At 38.0% G+C, this 14,176-nt stretch overlaps 1 protein-coding gene and 1 long non-coding RNA gene across 4 annotated transcripts in view; one reads left to right on the top strand and one right to left on the bottom strand.

The window, feature by feature from the left end:
• HPSE2 (heparanase 2 (inactive)) overlaps positions 1–14,176 on the top strand; it is a 724,961-nt gene that overhangs the window by 651,303 nt on the left and 59,482 nt on the right. The gene's annotated exons all lie outside the window — the stretch shown is intronic.
• Positions 13,044–14,176, bottom strand: part of LOC140516058 (uncharacterized) — a 74,742-nt gene continuing 73,609 nt past the window's right edge. For both annotated transcript variants that reach the window (XR_011971255.1, XR_011971253.1), the window contains one exon: positions 13,044–13,472. This is a non-coding gene — a long non-coding RNA (uncharacterized lncRNA). The remainder of the gene's footprint in view (positions 13,473–14,176) is intronic.

Here is a 14,176-nt window from a genome sequence, read left to right as displayed (position 1 = left end):
TCAAATCAAATCCAGACTCTTTAGCCTGGTATGTAAAGCTGCTTTCAAAGCGGCCCTAATCTGTGTTTCCAGACTTCGTTCTTATTGCTTCTCTCCTATACTCATTGTTCCAGCCAAACCATTTACTCTCTCTATTCTCAGCTGGGTGATGCATTCAAAAGAGTACTGGGCTTTGAGTCAAGAAGATGTGAATTCAAATTGTTGGCCCAACACTCAGTGTCTGCCTCAGGCCAATCACTGAACTACTCTAAGCCTTAATTTTATCATCTGAAAATGAGAAGGCTGGACTTGGTGGCGTATAAGGGCCATTTCAGGTCTAAATTTATGATCCTATCATCATAGGACCTCAACATTTCTTCTACTGTCTTTATTCCTTTGCATAAATGGTTTACAACTCTGGAATATATGTGTATTCCTCCTCATTTCTGCCTCTCATACTCCTTAACTTACTTCAAGTCTCAATTCATGTGCCACCTTCTACTGGAAGAATTTCTTACCAAATTTCTCATGTTTACTTAACTCAGTAGAATATAGTGAGCCCTTGAGGGCAAGGACTATTATTTTTTGCCTTGTATCCCCAGCAACCACTCTGATGGCTTGCACATGATGTTTAATAAATATCTGTTGGAGTGAGCTGAGATACAGGACAAAGTAAAGGGAGAAGGGACTTGCGACAGGTGAAAAAATAGGCCATCAAGTGCAGTAGTTTATGGGAGAGGTAATGAGCATCTGAACTTGGATGTGGTGGTAGAAAAGATAGGGAAGGGATGAATATAAGAGACGTTGTCATCGTTAGCTAGTATTTTACTCTCTCTTCTCTCTGATGTTTCTCAATTTAGTATCACTCACAAATACATATGTATGTATAACATACAGTATGTGTAACAGTATATTATTACATTTATAATATTTAATATTTGTTAAATGTGGTTAAATTAAGGCTTCTCTACTAACCCTGGGCAAGTTACTTAACCCTATTTGCCTCAGTTTCCTTTAAATTCCCTGGAGAAGGAAATGGCATACCACTTTGGTATCTTTGCCAAAACTCCAAATGGGGTCACAAAGAGTTGGACAGACTGAACAACAACCAATCCTGTAAGGTTTCTACTTGGCCACATTTACACTGATGTTTACAGTTCCCATTTGCATAAAACCCTCCTTAAAACCAAAGAACTTATATTAATCAAACAGAACAAGCAGAATTACAGGCCTTGAGAACAGAAAACCAAAGTTTACTGTAATTAAAGACTTTGGTTAATAATGTATTGGAATCTGGGGTCACTGAGAACAACTCCTCCTCTCTGCCTTAACAATGTTAGATAATGGGGGAGCAGAACTAGGAGGCTTAAACAGTATAAATGTGGCCAGTACTTGATGACATTAAGCAAAAGAGAATAAAATGATGTTCCTGGTTTGGGAACATTAAATAGAACTTAAGCATTTCATTTTTAAAATGAGCATAATAAATTACTCTTTAGAACCCAGAAGGTCAAGGGAGATGTTAAATTGTTTCCTAGGGTTTTAATCTAATTTTCTCCTACACAGGATGGGATCTTCTCCTGGACTTTTTTCTAATAGGGATGATTAGAATATTTTAGGTAGCTTTTATTGGGAAAGAATAATTGAGTAAGAGTGAGAAAGGAATTGCAGGTAGAAATGTAACTAACAATTCTTATGACAGGGCAAGTAACACAAAATGCTCTTAGAGCAAGCAATAAAAAAGGTACCCTGAAATTACTTTTTAAAGACCAAATCAGTTGAGGGAAGAAGAAAACCATGGAACTTAAAGCACAAGTCTCCACATTTGAGAAACCTAGAGGCCCTGGAACACTGGCTTCAAAGGCCAGAAACCCAAGGACATTAAAAGCCTACTTCTTGGAATGCCATTGAGAAAGGGCATGACCACCACAAGGAAGAAAGGAGCAAAAACACGGTTGTCTGGGATAGATCATCTGCCAGTTTCCTATTTTAATTAATTATTCTTCATCACTGGGTGCAAGATTGCTTTTACATGTTAAATAACTATAAGGAATTTCAGTGCTCTCTAAATTTCAGCATTCTGGAAAAATTCCCAGTTGCCCTACTCTAGGTATAGCTATGGTTGAAGATTAATCACTAATGGTGAAACAAAGCATTTCCTCCTCATTTGCAATTTAAACAATATGCAATCAATTTTTTGCACAGTATGTCATTTTAAAAAATGTTTCTATGGAGAATGACTAATCCAAGAAAAGGGGAGCCAAGAAAGTATTTGCATGTACTAGCTGTTGGGTTTTTTTAAATAGACCATTTACAGAAAAATAGGAATAAACTTTTACTAAAGAATCCTTGAAATTATTGAAGATTTTACTGGTATATAATAACAAGGTGGTATCATGAACAAGGGAAGTGTTATTTAAGAGGAAAAGGCCTTGCACTTATAGATTCTTTTCTATTTTTAAACAGCTAGTAGATCAATCATAAACATTTTTCAGGTACTGTGTGCCACGCAGTGTGCTAAGACTAAAGGAAATCTAAGGTCCTCTCCAGCTGTAACATTTGATGATTCTGTCTTACAAGATCCTGATCTCTTTCCCTGTTGTAGTATTAACATATATATATATATTTATGTGTATATATGTTTATATGTCTATTTGAAAGTATACGATAAATTATAATAAGGAAAAATTAATCAGTAAAAAAAGTTTTATCGTCAACACTTCTCGTTGATACAGATTGGGTAAAATTAACTGTCAAACAACCAACAAACATTTATTAAGCATCTATTTTAAGATAGGTGCAAACAAAAAAAAAAATGAAAATTTCTTCCCTCAAGAAACCAGCATTCTGATAGTGAAACCAGGTTTTGATGTGTCTGGATACTTTAAAGCCATCCTTGAAGAGAATGCGGTAGAAGTAGCTGACTAAGATTGCCTCAATCACAGCATGCCCTAAGGCTGAAGTTCCTTTACTCCTCTAATGGACTCTCATCCTAAGATGGGCATAGCTGAGCTCACCAAGGGACAGAGCGAAGAATTAGAACAAATGGCTAAAGAATGAGTTTGGGAGAATGCCAATATATAGGGGACAGGAAGCCATTAAAAAAGGCAAAAAGATAAAGACTTTAACTAGAAGTGGGAGGGCCAGGAATTAGTGGTGTGTGTGTGTGTGTGTGTGTGTGTGTGTGTGTGTGTGTGTGTGTGTGTGTGTGTGTGTTTGTCCTTCATTGCCGAAGAAGACCATGCTGTCAGAGAAATAATGACATGACTTGCACTTGACTTTGTTTTGAGTGAGGGAGGGCTGTGCAGGTCACCAGGCTCACTTCTCCTCCAGAGCCATCTGAATCCAGTGACCAGATATTCATCAGGATGACTGGAGATGACCCAGGATGAGGTAATTGCAGTTAAGTGACTTGCCCAAGGTCACACAGCTAGTGAGTGTCAAGTGTCTGAGGTGAGATTTTAACTCAGGTTTGAACTCCTAACTCCTGCACTGGTGCTCTATCCACTGCACCACCTACCTCCCCTGTTACATAATTTAGGGGAAAAAAGGATTTCATGATGGAATTTCTCAGCAGTCTTGAATCCTGCAGAGGCCAGTGAGAAGTCAATTCATGACTATGGCTTTTGTGCCTACTATATGTCTAGCATCATGCTAAGCATTGCAGAACATATATAAGAAGTATATTACGTCCTTGCTGTCTGCGTACTCATTAACTAGTTGGGAAACAATTTTAACATGTGAAACAATCAAAATAATTTTGTATTCAAAACCAGAATATAACAAAGGGCTAAATTATTGTATAAGCAGCAGCACTGTTATGTGGTCAGTTATGTCTATAAGAGTGGAAATGCCTACCAAGATTTGGGAAAAGGTTAGAGGAGAAAGATAGCCTAGAGTTAACAAAAGTGTTCTAAGGTGAGAGGAGATGATAGAAGAAGACTTTCCAGAAGGGAGAAGAAAGAGAATGAGAGCAAAGAAGAACAAAAAGCTGAACTGAGAAAAAGGAAGTCAAAGTGGGAAACAGAGATGTAAGAAAAAAGGATCCAGAGAAGAAACGGAGAACAGTGAAGTCCTCTGGTCTGTTTTGAAGTTCTCATGGTCCCATTAATAAAAAGTGTATGCTCATAAAAGTTGTAGGCTACAAAAAAACGTTAAGAGGTCAGTCAGACTCTTACCCTCTAAACAGAACTGTACTAGACAGTCAGATCTCCAGAGGAAACTAGTCCCAGCTTTGTTCTTCGTCCTTTTCTGTAGTCCTATGGCCCTATATCAGTCCCAGTTATTAGGATGTTCTTCTTTATGTCTAATCTAAATCCCTTTCATCACTTTAAACACATTTTTTCATGTTCTGTCTTTAATGGAGATACACTGAAAAGCTAAGTCATCTCTCAGCCTCTTTCCTGCAGACAAAACAACAAATATAATGGAGAAATCTTTTGGAAACCAAAACCAAAAATGTCCCCTCAGTTACTCTCTGAAGAATAAGTAGATCATCCTCATGTCATTAGAAAAAAATGAAAATGGGCATTTTGAAATTCAGAATGACTATTAATGACCAACAAAATCAGTATGTTATTCATCTGCAAAGTTTCCAGGGAAGCACACCCACACTGGCTCTCATTGTTCTATCCAATTTCTATATTTCCATATTTTACTAATGTCTTTCTGACAGTTTCCCAACTTTTTCCTTTCCAGTGAGTTGCACTGAATAACTCACTGAGTTATCCTAATTCTTAATGCTTTGCTTCATAAATAGGCCTTCCTATTCTTAGGATAACCTGTGACTGGAGTAGTGAGAAGTTCATCATCTTGAACACCAGCCAAAGACACCTTAGAAAATTCAGTCTCTAATTCCAACAAAGAGTTAACTAGTGTTTGGAACTGTACAGTTCTATTCAGTATAAAAAACATATGTTTAAAATTGACATTTGGACCAATTTTTGCATCCATTAGATCCCACATTTAGGAGAATCACATGTGATTAACGTTACGAAACATAAACACTGTTCCAGTGACTCAAGAGAAAGCCAGGAAATTCTGTATTAAGGCATTATTATATCTTCAGAATGACCCATTGTGATCCCCATAAATAAAAGTTTATTTCTTAAGAAATCTTGTATTATATATTCTAGGTTTAAGCCGAGAATTATGATGAGGCTTCCTAATGTCACAACCAGTGCATTTCCTTAGTCCTGTGTTCAGTTTGCTTAGTCCTAGTGTGTTCAATTAATTTGCTCCTCATTTTGTCTCTTAGATACTTACAACCCTATGTAATTCAAAAGTAGGAAGCTCAAGAATAAGTCTCTGTGGGAAATGGAGTCTTTTTTAATCCTGACAGTCCCAGAAAAAAATAAGAAAGACCCTAAGTTAGCATCATTGGGCCAGGGGATCTAAGAGAATATAGTGTATCTCAGATATTTACAAATGCCAAAAGAGAGTCCGGCCAATGAGAGATTTCTCTGCTGCCTCATAGGACGCTGAAGAAAGACCAGAAGAAAAGATCAGCAGAGACAAAGGAAGTTCTTTGTGGTTCTGCAGTCTATCCTCTCTACTTCTGGAAAAGAGGATTACAGATGTTTCCACAAAAGAAGCTAGAAGGTGGAATCACAGAGTGCAAAAGTGGAAGAGACCTTACAGATGAAGTGCAGCTCTATCACTTTGAAGACAGGGAAGATGAGGCCTAGAGAGATTAAGTCATTTGCCCAATAGCACTTGGCTAGTTAGTTGAAGAACTAAAACTGGATCCCAGAAATCCATTCCTCAACTGTTGTTTTTCATTCTACTATAAAGCAAAGAAATAGCGTGAGAAGGCTGAAGTTTTTGTTCGAATAATCTTTGTTTCAATAAGCTCAATCTATCATAGTGCACTTCTGATGAATAACTGAGTGAATCTCCAGTATCCATAGGTCCATCTGGAAGCTTTGCTCTCATTTTCAATTTCCTGAACTTTACAGATCCACCAAACGACATGAAGAACTCCCACCAGTATAAATAAAAGTATGTATATGTGAAGTAAGTTTTGATGAAGAAGACCTGTTTTTACAGACTTTTCAATAAAGCATCATTTTATTTAAAGAAATATTTGTGGCTCAGCTATCACATTCCAAAAGAGTTACTTTGTTAGCAGAGAGACTTGGGCAAGTGAGAGGAAAAAGGTGCAGCTTCTTGGTAAGGGAAAGCACTATCTGTGGAATAAATCAAATATCTCATGAAATCATTTCCAATGATGAGAAAACTGCATATGCAAAGTGAAGTGGAAATTGAGGCCATTCCACACATAATTCTCACCCATGGGGGAAAAGCTTTGACCTCAAAATAATTCTTATCAAGAGGTGGGGACCCATGATTCAAGCAAAGCCTAGATTAGAAGACCCTCTGGTGTCTTTCATTGAGTCTATGAGTGGTTCCACATTCATAGAGATCTAATCCAGAGCTATCTTCTAGGAAAAATTGCATGCTCAAAGTAAGTATACTAAAAGTAAATGCAAAACCAGCTCTCTGAAGCTTACATTCTTAGTTTGAAGATAATATACCAAGACTATCTTGATGTGTGGTTCACAGACAGGCAAGAACAGACCATCTTTTTTTCCCCATTCTTCTCCAAGGGAGATTTTGCTTCCTCTCAGGAGGAAAAGCAGAAGGTTGGGGCAAGAGGCTGGTCTTCTGCTTTCCTCAGAGAAAAGGAGCACTGGGTTATAATTATATTTATCACATTTACATATTATAAGTCTAAGGTATGTAAGTTTCAGGTTCAAGCTAAACTCATGATCACCATTTCTTAACAGAGAAAGGAGCATCCTTATCTCCATAGCCTTCATTCCCACCAAATACCATTTTTACAATGAACATACACTTAACAAATAGGAAAGAAATCCATATATCTAAATCAATTGCAAATGTGTGTGTATGTATGTATAATCTAGCAGACATTACAAAGTGAAGGAGCTCTCTCCCAGTGAGCATAGTATTTCAGCTCAACTAAGAGTCCTAGACCTTATCCATAAGGAAATTTCCCATAACCTCTAGAGTAGCAAACTGTAGATAGGAACATGGTACAGACTGCCAGATCCTCTCATGTCAGCTTCTTCCTAGAGTCTTTTTCTCCCTTCAGCAACCTGAAGTGGAAATGGCAACATCCATCTCTCCAAAAACTGGAAGCCAGAAGAGAATAGAGATCTCTCCTCTCTCCTGTTTTTCCCTGACCCTTACACAGGTATAGGATATTGACCTCCTGCAATGAGGAGAGAATCCCATAGAAATGGGTTTTGGGGCTTAGGATGCTTGAAAGCATATCAAGATATCTTTTCATACCATGCTAAGTTTTTCTCTCCACTATTCCCTGAATGGATAGTATCTACAGTTTCATCCAGCTCTAATCCTATGATTCTGTGATTCTGGCATAGTTATTTGACGGTGTGGAGGGGGAAGATCCCCAGCAAATGCAGTGATACTCTTTCTTTCAGTACTTTCTACCAGCTGTGTTATTTTGTTCACAGATAAATGTGATCCTCAGCAAAATGGGTGAAAGTCATAGTTCCCTTTGTCATTCTACATCCTGGCTAAATGGGTCAACTTGCTATTGTCTTTGCTTGCCTTGAGCCTTTGCTCAATTGAGAAATATTAAGTATTTTTTATTTGCAAGACACTGAGCTAGGCACTGTGACTACAAAGCATTTGTCCTTAAGAAGCTTACATTTACTTGAGTAGATATATCTATGATATATATAGATACAAAATAAATGTAACAGTATTGGGGGAAGCCAGGGGACCCAACTGAACCTTGAAGGAAACCAGCAATTCTAAGTGGCTTTGGTGAGAAGGAAATACATTCCAACTATGAGACCAGGCCATGCAAAGGCCCCAGTAGGGGAGATGGAAATTGTTTATGAGGGAAAATAAGAAGGCTGTTTAACTGGGTCATATGTGAGTGGAGGAGAGTAATGTATAATGAACTAGAAAGGTAGTATTGGTCTAAGTGATGAAGGGTGTTAAATGTCAAACAGAGTTGTTCCTTCCCCATGGATTGCCTTGTCTCCCCATAACCTAACTTTGACTTCCTGAAATACTACTAAGTACTAATACTGAAATTCAATTCAAATACTACCTACTTAAAGTTTTCCCTGATCTCCTCTCTATAGTGTTATCTCTTACTTCTTCTCATCCTTAATGTCTTGTATTATATTTTTTATACTTGTCTTACCCTGATATTAGGTTATCTACTCTGTGAAAGTAGAGACCATGTTTTGTCTTTTCATTTCCTCAAATCACTGAGATTTATACATGATAAGGGTTCAATACATGTTTATTAAACTGTTGTTGAACAATCTTCAGCACAAGTACATTGACTGAGATTCTGTGCTTATGTGTTGTATTGGGAACAGAAGGAGATGGATTACCTTACAAGTTTGTCCTGGTAGAGCCCAAAGAATGGTCCTTGGACCTTAAGGGGCCTATCATACAAGTTTGTTCTGGGCCCAGAAAAGAACTCATTAGGCATTGTGTTTATATACATGGTTCCAAGTTCCTGTGATTGATTTTCCACAATTCTCTACCACAGTTCTCACCACTGTCAAGAGAATGTAATGGTTTGATGAGAAATAGTTGACAGTTGGTCTAAGTGTGTTGAGATTGTCAAATTTATATGCTTTATCTCTTGGAAATACAAGAAACCTTCCTTTTTCATTTGTAGCGACTGAAGTACATTTCAAGCAATTGTTTTTTAATCACTTTATTCCCTTTGTGCTAATGATGCTCATGACTATTCAGTAGATCTCAGAAATGCCACCTCTCTTGGCTGATGAATCAGGCTGGAAGCTCAGACTGAGTTTTCTCTGTGCTGAGATTCCAGCTATGTGTCCAGGTTTCCATAAGGCAACTTTCTTTTCACTTACCAGAGATCATTATAACTGATGTGTCTGAGTTTTGTTGGCTCATACAGTTTGATCTGAACACATCCAGAAGCTCTGATGGAATCCCCATGTGGCTTTGGGAACTAATGCACATCAAACATACTCCCTGCCCTTCTCTACAGTTCTCTTTTAAATTATAGCCTTGATTTTTACCTTCCTATTCCTGCCACTATCTAAGACTCTTAAGGGTGTATCTTTCATAACTGAAGGTAACTTAATGAATAGTAAATATCTAGAATAACTTCTTATGAAATCCAGCTTTCAAAACATATGTATACTACTTGAATCTGAGCCAGTCAAAAGAACAGAGAAGTGACTAGAAAATTCTAAGTAGGGGGTAGTGATTAAAGAGTCTGGTAAATTTGCAGGATATTGTGCTGGGTACTACAGGAGACAAGAAGAAACAGTTAAGACTTTCTCATCATTACTACTGATGATGTAAAACACACATTAAAAGCACCTTAATAAAATCTTTAGGTGATAATTCTAAAAAGCATAAGAAGTCTAAAAGAAAAAGAAACTGGGAGAAATGTTTTCTTTTTTTCCTTTCCAAAGCTAGGAAGGTTGTAAGAACATGGAATCAATTAGATGTCTTTCCACAGATTCAGAGATCACCCAACCGCGTTTGGTGTTCTCCAAAGTCCATAAAAGGGATCATTCATGTACAGGGGGACTGGAGAATGAAGCCACAGTGCCCCAGTGATCAGATCAGATTTGATCTGATCTGATACCAAGGAGGAGAACATAAGGTTTTCCAAATAATTGTCATTCTGTGTGTGTGTGTGTGTGTGTGTGTGTGTGTGTGTGTGAAAGAGAGAAAGAGAGAGAGAGAGAGAGAGAGAGAGAGAGAGAGAGAGAGAGTGTATCCATAGTATTCATATTACAGATTTAAAATTCCATTATCTCCTGCATGGGTTCCTTGCTAGTACCCTTCTGTGAGCTGCCACCATGAGCTCTCTCATGCCTTGCAGCTGGTGAAAAGCTAACTAGCTTCAAGGTGAAGGTTAGATTGATGGCAGCAGTCTGTCTGCATTCCCTCATAGAAGTTTGACTTGCTGCTGGAGTAAGCCTAGATAATCCATTTTGAGACTCCTAGGGCTCTGGGTTGATCTCAAATGCTCAGAAGAACTTCAGAATGGCAAATTGTTTCTAGTGTCTGTTCTATTCCCCTGGGTTTCAATGATTGGAGGTAGTGAATGACCAAAGTCGTCTTTGTGTTACTAACATTCCTTTCAATACTGCTTCTTAACCTGCTTTCCAAGCTAAATAATCCAAGAGTTTTTCTCATAGATCTAATTTCCTAATCCTTTAATCATCTGTTGGCTCTTCTCTGAGCTCTCTCCAAATTTTCCACATTCCTCTTAAATTGTAGAGTCTAGGACTAGTCACAAGACTGATGCCAAGGTCTGACTGACTGCATAGAGTAGAACTGGAAGATTACATCCCAGTTTCCATATTCTGTATCACTACATGTCTATCCTGAGGATGCTGCCTCCTTTTATAACTGTAGCACTATACTTATAACCCATTGAGCTCATTGTGTTTATATATTGCAACTCCTAGGTCTTTTCCAGTCATAATCCCACATAGTGAGTCGTTCTCCATCTGACATTTGTACAATCACAATGTCTTTTTTTACAGCAATAAAATGTATTCTTAAAAGATTTTTCTCTTTTAACTTTTCATGCTGCATTTCTCCCTATTTGGAATTCCTAATCTAGCTTTCCTTCCATCCCTGGCTATTTGTGAGATCTTTAACTTGATTATAAATGAAACTTTTATTTGGAAGGTCCTCGAGGATCAAGTCCATGTCTTTTTTATTTTTGTGTCCTCCTGCAGGGCCCAGCATAGAACATTATGTTTAGTAGAGCTTAATGATTTTTTTTTAATTTCTCTGATTTCATTGGTAAGGAAACTCCATCTACTAGTGCAGATGGGCACCTACCCTGCAACTTCAAGTCCTAAAGATTTAACTGGGCTACCAAAAGTTTGCCCAGGAGCACAGCCAACAGGTCAGAGAAAGAACTTGGATCCAAGTCTTTCTGACTCCAAGGCCAGCTGTCTATATTCTCTGCCACTTGGCCTCTCACTTCATGAATAATTACTGAAATCATACACTCTTTGCTAAACTATAGGGCATTTACAAGCAGTATACTCACTAAGTATTTTAGTTATCAGCAATCTCCCATGTTACATGAAGACTGACACTATAGAGTATTACTCAAATGTAATGAGACATTTTCATGTGTGGCTTAGGTGGTTAGTCTCAGTTCCTGGCAGTTGTAATTAGAAGGTCACTATTGCCTTGCAATAAGCAAAGGCTAAAGAAAGAGCCTGATATAGCCACATCTTAGCTATAGCCAACTTATTCTGAAATATATTTAATGATATGCATAATCATTTTTGTGTCACATGCTAATTACGTATAAGTAATAAGCAATTTGTGCTAATGCCTACATTCAGAACCATGTTTTTAGTTTTCATAATAACTTTTCCACTATACGTATGTGTGTATGTATCATATATGTCTAAATATATGTAACAGGCATCCTTGTCAATACTATCCAGGGGACAACTGCAGTAGATATAGGCATGCAATTGCTTACAGCTATGAGTTATGTCCACAAATTCCACAGTTATTTAGGCAAAGTCATTGATGCTAATGGTCATATTACTTTGTAATAATATGTTAGGGAATCTAGCCCCTATGTGTTTACGTAGCATTTTGAAAGGGGAGTAAAGAATCCGTAGGGCAGTATAGATAAGTGAGTGATTAAGTTGTTGTGGAGTTGTGGCGTGAGTAAAGAAAGGAGAGAAATTTTAAGTGTTAGGAGTCAGGGAGTGCTTAGATACGGATCATTGGCAATTTGGGGGTGAATCTGCATTCTCAAAGGAATGGGTTTTCACCTAGAAGAACCATGATTTAGGAAGTCTGGTGATAGTGAGGATTCATATTTTAAGTGCATATTCCCAGGCTTTGCAGCTAACTAGTAAAACTACGTGCAGGGTAGAGTCTAGTGCCATGACCACGGAGCAGTTCCAGGATTTTGAAAGCAACTGGAAAGAATCCTAATAGATATATCAAAATTATGCACCTCTGGGTCCCAATAATCTATGTGAGGGGAAAAGAGCACCTGGGGTGGATTAGAAAGGGATGGGGCCAGAACTTGGAGAGTGATTAGGAAGAATGAGCATGATAGCTAGTCTAACACTTTCTCTCCTTCCATTTCTCCTATGTTAAAAAACAAATGTCCTAGTTCTCACTCTGTAGCAGCTAAAATTCTCTTGCTTTCTCCTTACTTCCACAACCCAGTACTAAATGCAGTTCTCATGTGTTCCAGCCATGGCCTCTTATTCCAACACAGGCATGGCTGAGATCCCCACAGTAAATGACAGAATTTTAAAAATTGATAAATGAAGACTAGGTTGGACTCTGGGCAACACCCACACTTAGGAGAAATCATTGAAAAAGCCCTAGAGTAAGACAAGGAATCAGCACAGTGCTATGTTGTGGAAGCCCAGAGGGAAAAGAATTTCCGAAAGTGGTCAGTAGTGTCAGATGCTGCCCAGCAAGGTCAAGGAAGATGAGGACTCAGAAAAGACAATTGAGTTTGAGGCTCTGTGACTCTGGGGAGGGCACTTTACAGAGAGTGGAAGTGGGAGGAGAGGGTTAGAGCTCAACTGAAAGTCATCCTCCCTTTTAAGAGCTTCATTGTCTTGAGCTTTTTTCTTCCTCATTCTCTCAGATTTTCTCCTCCACTTGACAAGGAAACCTTCATGAGGGAGATGAAAGTTTATGAAGCTGGAAGTTGAACATAACTTTTAATCCCTAACCAGAACATGACTTTTTATAGCACCTTTTTAATGTTTCACATATAGTACTGAAACAGGTGCTAATACTTGCCATTAACCAATATCATTCCGAGCAGATCTGTCAATTTTTTTTATTTTTCAAATACACAAATAGGCTTCCTAAGGCCTATTTCATTAACCTGTGCCTTACTTATGCCCCTTCCCTCACAACCTACCCCAAATGCTCTTATTTTCCAAGTACAGACTACTGGGGCTCAAAGTTAAGCCATTCTGTTATATGGCTGGGGCCCAAAACAATAAGTTTTTGTGTGGAAAGATTTATATTGTGCAACTCAAGACTGATGAATAAAAGAATGAAACCTTTATTAAGCACTTCTTCTGTACACAGCATTGTGCTACATGCTGGGATTACAAACAGAAAAGAAGACAAGACTACTGGCAAAGAGCTCACACTCTAATGAGGGAAACAACACGTGAATGTTTCAGTTGCAGGTCATATAGAATGGTCCCATGGTCCTTAAGGTGTAGCAGCAAAGCAGATGGGAATATCTCTTCTTTAATGTAATTTCCACTGGTGAAATCATATTTGTGTGATAAAAGCTTGTTTTCTGTGTTTTCAGTAGCTGTGATTGGCACCTGCAGGAGCAATTGCCAGGCCACATCTCCTCAGAGGCTGCTTCCCAGGATCATGACTAGGGGAACTGGACTGGAAGCACTGCTCTTCCCAAAGCCCTTAGGTTTAGGGTCCTGAGCTGTCTCCATCTGTGTCTGAGGAGAGATGGCCATACTTTAATACTCTTGCAGATGTCAGAAATATTCAATTATACAATGAGATTTGTAATAACATCTCTAACTAATGACAAAGGATTTCATTCTGAATCACTAGTAGTTGTCTGGAGCCAAGATTTCACCAATTATTTAACATAGTTCAAGAATCCATATCCTATGCCACTGTTTCAAAACATTCTCTCTTCTTTCTTAAATTATACCGTGAGCTTCTTAAGAGCAGGACTGGTTTTGGTCTTTCTTTCTACCCATAGAAAGAAAGACTTAGCACTGTTCTTGGCACATAGTAGGTACTTAATAAATGCTTGTTGATTTGATTTGACTTGACTTTTCGAAAACCTAATATTGTGTTAAGCAAAGACAGGGAATGTTAATGAATCAAGCATCTACTTAAAGTTTTTAAGTACAAAATTTGAGTATTCTGGAGTTTCTATATAGAAGTTTTAGTATGTTGGCTGTTGTTCAGACATTGATGCTGGTTTCTATTGGGAAAAGGATTAATTCCAAATATTCTTTAAAACTCTCAACTAATTCCTTGTAGGAGGCAGGATACAACTAAATATAAAATTCCCTTTTTGTTCTTCAAAAATAGATGCAAGTCTAAGACTGGATAATGGTTAAGTAGCCACCACACGTAGAATACAACTGAAGTTATCTAGTGGAATCATTCATCATTTAAGGCCAAT

The sequence above is a fragment of the Notamacropus eugenii genome, chromosome 1, assembly GCF_028372415.1.
Source record: "Notamacropus eugenii isolate mMacEug1 chromosome 1, mMacEug1.pri_v2, whole genome shotgun sequence".
NCBI classification, from domain to species: Eukaryota; Metazoa; Chordata; class Mammalia; order Diprotodontia; family Macropodidae; genus Notamacropus; species Notamacropus eugenii.
This window is presented reverse-complemented; position numbering and strand designations above follow the sequence as displayed.